Here is an 8,107-nt window from a genome sequence, read left to right on the forward strand (position 1 = left end):
ATCCGGGGTCCCCCCTCTTCAGTTGGCCCACAAGCTGGTGCTACCAGAGTTCCCTTGTAAAGCCTAGACTCCAACAGGGAAACAACAGAGGGTTGAATTAGCTGTGTTGCTGCTGGTATAGAATAACATGTAAAGGAATACCACTGGTCTACTCTCTAGAGGTTAGAGGTTAGAGGTTAGGGTTGATTCAGGAAAGTGACACCTTACAGCGCACACTGAGGCTCAGGTAGAGGGAGACACACAGTTGGTTCAGGTCAAGGCCCTCCCTCATGCAGCACTGCCATTGGCTAAGGCGTGGGCCACACCCAGGTCTAAATCAGCTCCTAAATCAGGATTCTGAATCAGCCCTCTCAGCCTCTTCAACAACTGGTCCCTCCTCTATAAACCCAGATACACAAAAATGGGAGGAGTCATTGGCTGCACTTCACACAATTCAATATTTATGATTTCTACATTGTTTTTTCCCTGTTGTTGTATTTCACCTTTATTTAACCAGGTCGGACCAGTTGAGAACAAGTTCTCATTTACAACTGAGACCTGGCCAAGATAAAGCAAAGCAGTGTGACAAAACAACAACACAGAGTTAAACATAAACAAACATACAGTCAATAAGCACTAGAAAAATCTGTATACAGTGTGTGCTAAATGTAGTAAGGAGTAAGGACAATAAATAGGCCATAGTGGCAAATTAATTACAATTTAGCAGTTTACACTGGAGTGATAGATGTGCAGAATGAGGATGTGCAAGTAGAAATTCTGGTGTGCAAAAGAGCAAGAAAACTAAAACAAATATGGGGATGAGGTAGGTAGTTGGTTGGAAGGGCTATTTACAGATGGCTGTTTACAGCAGCTGCTATCGGTAAGTTGCGCTGACCTCTGACGCTTATAGTTAGTGAGGGAGATATAAGTCTCCAACTTCAGTGATTTTTGCAGTTCGTTCCAGTCATTGGCAGCAGAGAACTGAAAGGAAAGGTGCCGAAGGAGGTGTTGGCTTTGGGGATGTCCAGTGAAATATACCTGCTGGAGCGCGTGCTACGGGTGGGTGTTGCTATGGTGACCAGTAAGCTGAGATAGGCGGGGCTTTCCTAGCAAAGACTTATAGATGACCTGGAGCCAGTGGGTTTGGCGACGAATATGTAGCCGAGGACCAGCCAACGAGAGCATACAGGTCGCAGTGGTGGGTAGTATATTCATCCAATTTGCTGAGTAGAGTGTTGGAGGCTATTTTGTAAAGGATATCGCCGAAGTCAAGGATCGGTAGGATAGTCAGTTTTTTGAGGGTATGTTTTAGCAGGATGTGTGAAGGAGGCTTTGTGTTGCGAAATAGGAAACCGATTCTAGATTTCATTTTGGATTGTAGACGCTTATTTGAGTCTGGAAGGAGAGTTTACAGTCTAGCCAGATACCTTGGTTATTTATAGTTGTCCACATATTCTAAGTCAGAAGCGTCCAGAGTAGTGATTTAGTCGGCGGGCAGGTGCGGGCAGCGATCGGTTGAAGAGCATGCATTTAGTTTTACTAGCATTTAGGAGCAGTTGGAGGCCACGGAAGGAGTGTTGTATGGCGTTGAAGCTCGTTTTGAGGTTTGTTAACACAGTGTCCAAAGAAGGACCAGAGGTATAACAGAAATGGTGTCGTCTGTGTGAGTCTGTGTGTTTTGTTTTCATTCATGCTCTGGACCATACCTCTTCCTTCCTCTTCCTTCCTCTGTCTGCAGAGCTCTCCGTACACCAGTCCTAGTAGCAGGGCCTGCAGGAGAGGAAGGTCTGGTCGGGGATGGGCGTGCCTCAGCCAGTAGTAGGTAACAGCCACAGGAAGTTTCAGATGAGATGGAGACCATTCAAAGTGGACGGGACACAGCAAGGGTCTCCAAAACACCTCAAGCCGCGAACTGGATGTGGAGCCTAAGAAAGCAGAACAAGAGAATGAGAATCAATTTCAGAATAAACAGCAGTATTTGTTTATATATACTGTAAACTATATCACATGTCTCATACCTGAATACTGTATACTATATCACTGTATAATACTGATATACTGTATACTATATCACATGTATACACACCTGATATACTGTATACTATATCACATGTACCATACCTGAAATACTGTATCTTATATCACATGTATATACACCTGATATACTGTGTACTATATCACATGTATAATATAACTTTATAACGTTTACTACTTATAATAAGTTATATATACTGTATTCTTGTATTCTATATCACATGTCTACATACCTGATCCAGTGTGTCTAGCTGAAGCTGTTGTGCAGCACTGGGCAGGACGGCTTCAACCTTACTGCTGGTCAGGTTCTTGCCTTCCCTGTCGTACTCCTCCACTTCCCTCCTCTCACCTAGCAGCAGCCCGTAGAATACCTGCCGTATGGGCCGAGAGGTGATGTTCCCACTGGGTAAGCTGGGATCTTCCACTTGGACAGCCTGTATCACTGGCCTCAGCAGCAGAATGTATATCATGTAGGGGGRAAGTGTCCCCTTCGTCAACGGCAGCAGGGTCCAGTGTGGAAGGACACTCAGATGGTTTTGGAGATGGCCGGGATCAGGCGCCTTGTCTTTAATGAAGAACTGCTCCAGGCGACTGAGTGGAAGCTGGTACACTTTTATGCCCAGAGAGAGGGCCTCGAGGGCATTATCCATGCTGTGTTGGTTGTTCCTAGAAACGATGAGTCTGGGTACATTGTCCAAGGCCTCCTGCTGCTCCTGGAAACTGGCCAGCCATTTCAGCAACTTGTTGAAAAAGACAACCCTTTCCCAAGCACAAAAAACAACATATATATATATATATATATATATATATATATATATATACAATAAAGCAGACATTGAATGTCCCTTTGAGCATCAATTACACCAGTTATTAATTACACTTTGGATGGTGTATCAATACACCCAGTCACTATAAAGATACAGGCGTCCTTCCTAACTCAGTTGCCAGAGAGGAAGGAAATCGCGAGGTCAATGAGGTCATGAGGTCAATGGTGACGTTAATGGCTGTGATAGGAGAAAGGTGAGGATGGATCAACAACATTGTAGTTATTCCACAATACTAACCTAATTGACAGAGTGAAAAGAAGGAAGCCTGTACAGCAGGGATCTCCAACCTTTTCTAGCATGACAGCTACATAAAGAAAAATGAATTTCACGAGCTACTCATTTTTTTTATAGCTTTCAAATCGGCAAATTCTTCTCCTCYCCTCAGCCCTGCAACTCTTCCCCTGTTCCTCGTACAAKATATGTGTTTTCTGGCAATATATAATAGTCAAATAACAACTCTAAGGGGGCCCCATAAAATGTTATTTTGAATTATTCCAAATTCTGTTTTTTACTCTCAATATTACAATTATTCAGAGAGAAACAACGGAAATTGATGTTCTGAGTCCATGTCAATGCTTAAATCACATGAGACAAAAAAAAAACAAACCAAACAGAAAAATGTAGAGGTCTGAAAAAAATGCTAACAAATGTATATATTTTTCTGTAATTCCTTTTAATTGTGCATCTAGCAGGAGAGGATGTATTGGTTTAGCAATGTTTCTGCTGTTAGGCCTTGCTGCAGCACATCATGGCAGAGACTGCTAAACAATGGCCTCCTAATTTATGCAAATAATCATGATATACACTACCGGTCAAAAGTTTGGGGTCACTTAGAAATGTCCTTGTTTTGAAAGAAAAGCACAATATTTGGCCATAAAATAACATCAAATTGATCAGAAATACAGTGTAGAAATTGTTAATGTTGTAAATGACTATTGGAGCTGGAAACGGAAGATTTGTTATGGAATGTCAACATAGGTGTGCAGGAGCCCATTATCACTCACTCCTGTATTTCAATGGCATGTTGTGTTAGCTAATCCAAGTTCATCATTTTAAAAGGCTAATTGATCATTAGAAAACCCTTTTGCAATTATGTTAGCACAGGCTGAAAACTGTTGTACTGATTAAAGAAGCAATAAAATTGGCCTTCTTTTAGACTAGTTGAGTATCTGGAGCATCAGCATTTGTGGGATCGATTACAGGCTCAAAATGGCCAGAACTCGTCAGTCTATTCTTGTTCTCTGAGAAATGAAGACTATTCCATGCGAGAAATTGCCAAGAAACTGAAGATCTCGTACAACGCTGTGTACTACTCCTTCACAGAACAGCGCAAACTGTCTCTAACCAAAAATAAAAAGAGGAGTGGGAGGCCCAGTGCACAACTGAGCAAGGACAAGTACATTAGAGTGTCTAGTTTGAGAACAAAGGCTCACAAGTTCCTCAACTGGCAGCTTCATTAAATAGTACCGCAAAATACCAGTCTCAACGTCAACAGTGAAGAGGCGACTCCGGATGCTGGCCTTCTAGGCCATTTCACTGTAAGGTCTACACATGTTGTATTCGGCGCATGTGACTAATACAATTGATTTGATTTAAGTCAAGGTCAGAATATGCCGTAGACACACCTTAAATTATTTGATCTCCACAAAAACAATGTACATTATCATGTTGTATGAATTTAAACATTCTCATGTTTAAATTCATGGTCAGACAACACAAAGAGAGAATGGTACATAAAAAAATGGAATTACGTTCCATTGACGTGCGCTTAACTTGGGTGGAATCGGCCCTCAGAGGAGGAATGTATTATATGAAAAGTTTTCTATTCCATCTTATTTGAAAATGAAACCTCATAACAGACAAAGCTGCTGCACACAATTTGTAAAAACTTGTTGGGTTGGTTGTTCTCTAGATCTAGAACCAACAGGTTGGGTTGGTTGGTATGGGTAGGTATAAACTACGGACAATGAACACAATCGCATTTCATCATGGAAATGTGATGCACAGAGATACGCGTCACGAAGATTCCAAGGCCCTTTGTCATGCCATTCATCCAAATTCTGTTTCAGCCACATGTCTCAAGGATCTGTACACATTGTGTGTGTGTGTGTGTGTGTGTGTGTGTGTGTGTGTGTGTGTGTGTGTGTGTGTGTGTGTGTGTGTGTGTTGTGTGTGTGTGTGTGTGTGGTGTGTGTGTGTGTGTGTGTGTTGTGGTGTTTGTGTGTGTGTGATTGTGTGTGAGAGACTAGTTAATGTATTGCAGAGTTTTTTGTCACATCTCTTCCCCCAATGATTCTTGGTTGTACTATTAATCTCTGAAGAAACACTTATCTGGTGGAAGCACTTCATTCTGTTTCTTTGCTTGTAGTATTGTGTAGTATTTGTAGTATTTGTTTACAAAATGAAAATAAAGATACTGTAACTGTATGGTATTTCATATGTAAAGAATCCACTATGTTGTGAGCTGGCTGCTTGCATTTGACCAGTTGTCTCAGATAAACAGAATAAATGTCAGTGGTCTGTTTTCTGATTTCAGATATAATACTAACTAGAATCAATGTTGATATACACAACCGGTCAAAAGTTTTTAGAACACCTACTCATTCAAGTGTTTTTTCTTTATTTTTACAATTTTTTACATTGTAGAATAATAGTGAAGACATCAAAACTATTAAATAACACGTATGGAATCAGTAACCAAACAAGGGTTAAACAAATCAAATATATTTTATATTTGAGATTCTTCAAATAGCCACCCTGTTGCCTTGACGACAGCTACAATATTATGTAGCGATCCTTGAGCCACCTTACAATTCCCACCAAGTGGGTTAACCCTGTTGGCACAACGCGTAGGGTGTTGCCTTCACACCAGCTACCTGGGTTCGCCCCACCATTCACTACAGTATTATATATATATTATTATAATTTTTTATAATTTAACTAGGCAGTCAGTTTCGAACTAATTCTTTTTTACAATGACGGCCTAAGAACAGTGGGTTAACTGCGTTGTTCAGGGGCAGAACGACAGATTTTTAACATGTCAGCTCGGGAATTCGATCTAGCAACCTTTCGGTTACTGGCCAACGCTCTAACCACTAGGCTACCTGCCGTCCCTAATGCACCTGTAGTAGTTATGTATACTTCGGTATGCACGTAATTTGTTCAAACTTACTCCGCTTCCGATTGGGTTCCATCGGCGAGTTGTCTTCCCACTTGATGGAAAAGCCATCTTATCCAAGTTGAGCGTAGTCGTTTCCTGCGATGGAGCGAAGACTGGGAGAAGCTGTCTGTTGATGTTGAAGGTGACTGCAGAAGCTTGTTGTGGTGTATCTCTTGCAGGGGATGTGATTTTGAGAACTCCAGCCTTGCACCGACGCGTTCTGCCCACTTAAATGGGGCAAGGAAGATATCCTGCCTGGATGTCAAAAATATAAAGTCACTGTCATTGGACAGAACCGGACAGTTCCACTTTGAGCCAGTGAGGCTATTTCTTGGTCTGCCTCAAAAATGGCCTGTGTGAATGGCACTTCAGGCTGGAAGGACCTCTTTAAAGGACTTGTCTGGCAAGGGTTGGTATTAACCTGTCCCTCGAAGCCCCTTGGACCAATTGTTGGCTGTCGCTCTTTGAATTGACCTCGTTCTCTGAGAGTTTTCCAAACTTTTTGTCGGTGTGGTCGGAGCCTCCGTCTATAATCACATAAGGTTCAATGCTACAATCTCTCAGAGCCTTAAAGAACTTGCAGACCTGGTCCTCAAATCATCAATAATCCCTTCCATGCTGCTGATCCACACTTGAGTTAAAATAAAGAACGTGGTAGATATTACTACCATCTATGACCACCTTGCTGTTTCTGAAATGATCATCTGTTAAAATCGCTCCATGCATCATCTATAAATGGCAAACCCTGGATTCCATGATGTTTCTCCGTCTGGGATGTGATGTCTTCACAAGTGAAGAGTTTCAGTCACAGGACTATTTATAGCATCTTTTACAAGGACTAGTTTCCTTTTAGTTAAGTTTCCCTTTCAATATGTAATCTCCCTTATATCTCTTCTGGTCATCTGTAGCAGGTCTAGACTAGTTTATGGGAAATCCTAATGAAAATTTACAGTCAGAAATGGGTTACTACCATGGTGGTGGTGTGGGCTACCGTGGTGGTGGTGTGGGCTACTACGGTGGTGGTGTGGGCTACTACGGTGGTGTGTGGGCTACTGCGGTGGTGGGTGATGTGGGCTACTACGGTGGTGGTGTGGGCTTCTACGGTGGTGGTGTGGGCTACCGTGTGGTTGTGTGGGCTACTACGGTGGTGGTGTGGGCTTCTACGGTGGTGGTGTGGGCTACCGTGGTGGGTGTGTGGGCTACACGTGGTGGTGGTGTGGGCTAGCTACGGTGGTGGTGGTGTGGGCTACCGTGGTGGTGTGTTGGGCTACTGCGGTGGGTGATGTGGGTACTACGGTGGTGGTGTGGGCTCTACGGTGGTGGTGTGGGCTACCGTGGTGGTGGTGTGGCTACTACGGTGGTGGTGGTGTGGGCTACTACGGTGGTGGTGGTGTGGGCTACCTGGTGGTGGTGTGGGCTATACGGTGGTGGTGTGGGCTACCGTGGGTGGTGGTGTGGCTTCTACGGTGGTGGTGTGGGCTTTCTACGGTGGTGGTGTGGACTACCGTGGTGGTGGTGTGGGCTAACCGTGTGGTGGTGTGGGCTTCTACGGTGGGTGTGGGCTACTACGGTGGTGTGTGGCTACCATGGTGGTGGTGTGGGCTACTGCGGTGGTGGTGATGTGGGCTACTACGGTGGTGGTGTGGGCTTCTACGGTGGTGGGTGTGGGCTACCGTGGTGGTGGTGTGGGCTACTACGGTGGTGGTGTGGGCTACCATGGTGGTGGTGTGGGTACTACGGTGGTGGTGTGGGCTACCTGGTGGTGTGTGGGCTACTACGGTGGTGGTGGTGGGCTACCATGGTGTGTGGATACTAGGTGGTGTGTCAGTTAAATTGCAGGAGGACATGGAGTAAAGGTCAAAGGTTAAATGTGTATTCAAGTTAAAAACAAGAGGGGAGTTTTGGTTTAGCAGGTGAATGGAGAAGAAGCTCGTGGACAAAGCTCCTACGTATTATTTAATTTTGCCAAATGTGTACTTTGTGGTTCCACTTTCTTACATATCATGTTTGATTGGTGAGTTCATAAGTTACCTTTTGATTCAAATGTCACACGACCTGAGGAGCAGAAGACCTGTCAAAAACAATTCAACAATCAATCCCTCAGGTG

At 43.7% G+C, this 8,107-nt stretch overlaps 1 pseudogene; it reads right to left on the minus strand.

Moving 5' to 3' along the window:
- Positions 1 to 267: 267 nt before the first annotated feature.
- LOC139025564 (single-strand DNA endonuclease ASTE1-like) lies at positions 268 to 6,726 on the minus strand (annotated as a pseudogene).
- Positions 6,727 to 8,107: the final 1,381 nt, after the last annotated feature.

The sequence above is a fragment of the Salvelinus sp. IW2-2015 genome, unplaced genomic scaffold, assembly GCF_002910315.2.
Source record: "Salvelinus sp. IW2-2015 unplaced genomic scaffold, ASM291031v2 Un_scaffold2853, whole genome shotgun sequence".
Classification (NCBI taxonomy): domain Eukaryota; kingdom Metazoa; phylum Chordata; class Actinopteri; order Salmoniformes; family Salmonidae; genus Salvelinus; species Salvelinus sp. IW2-2015.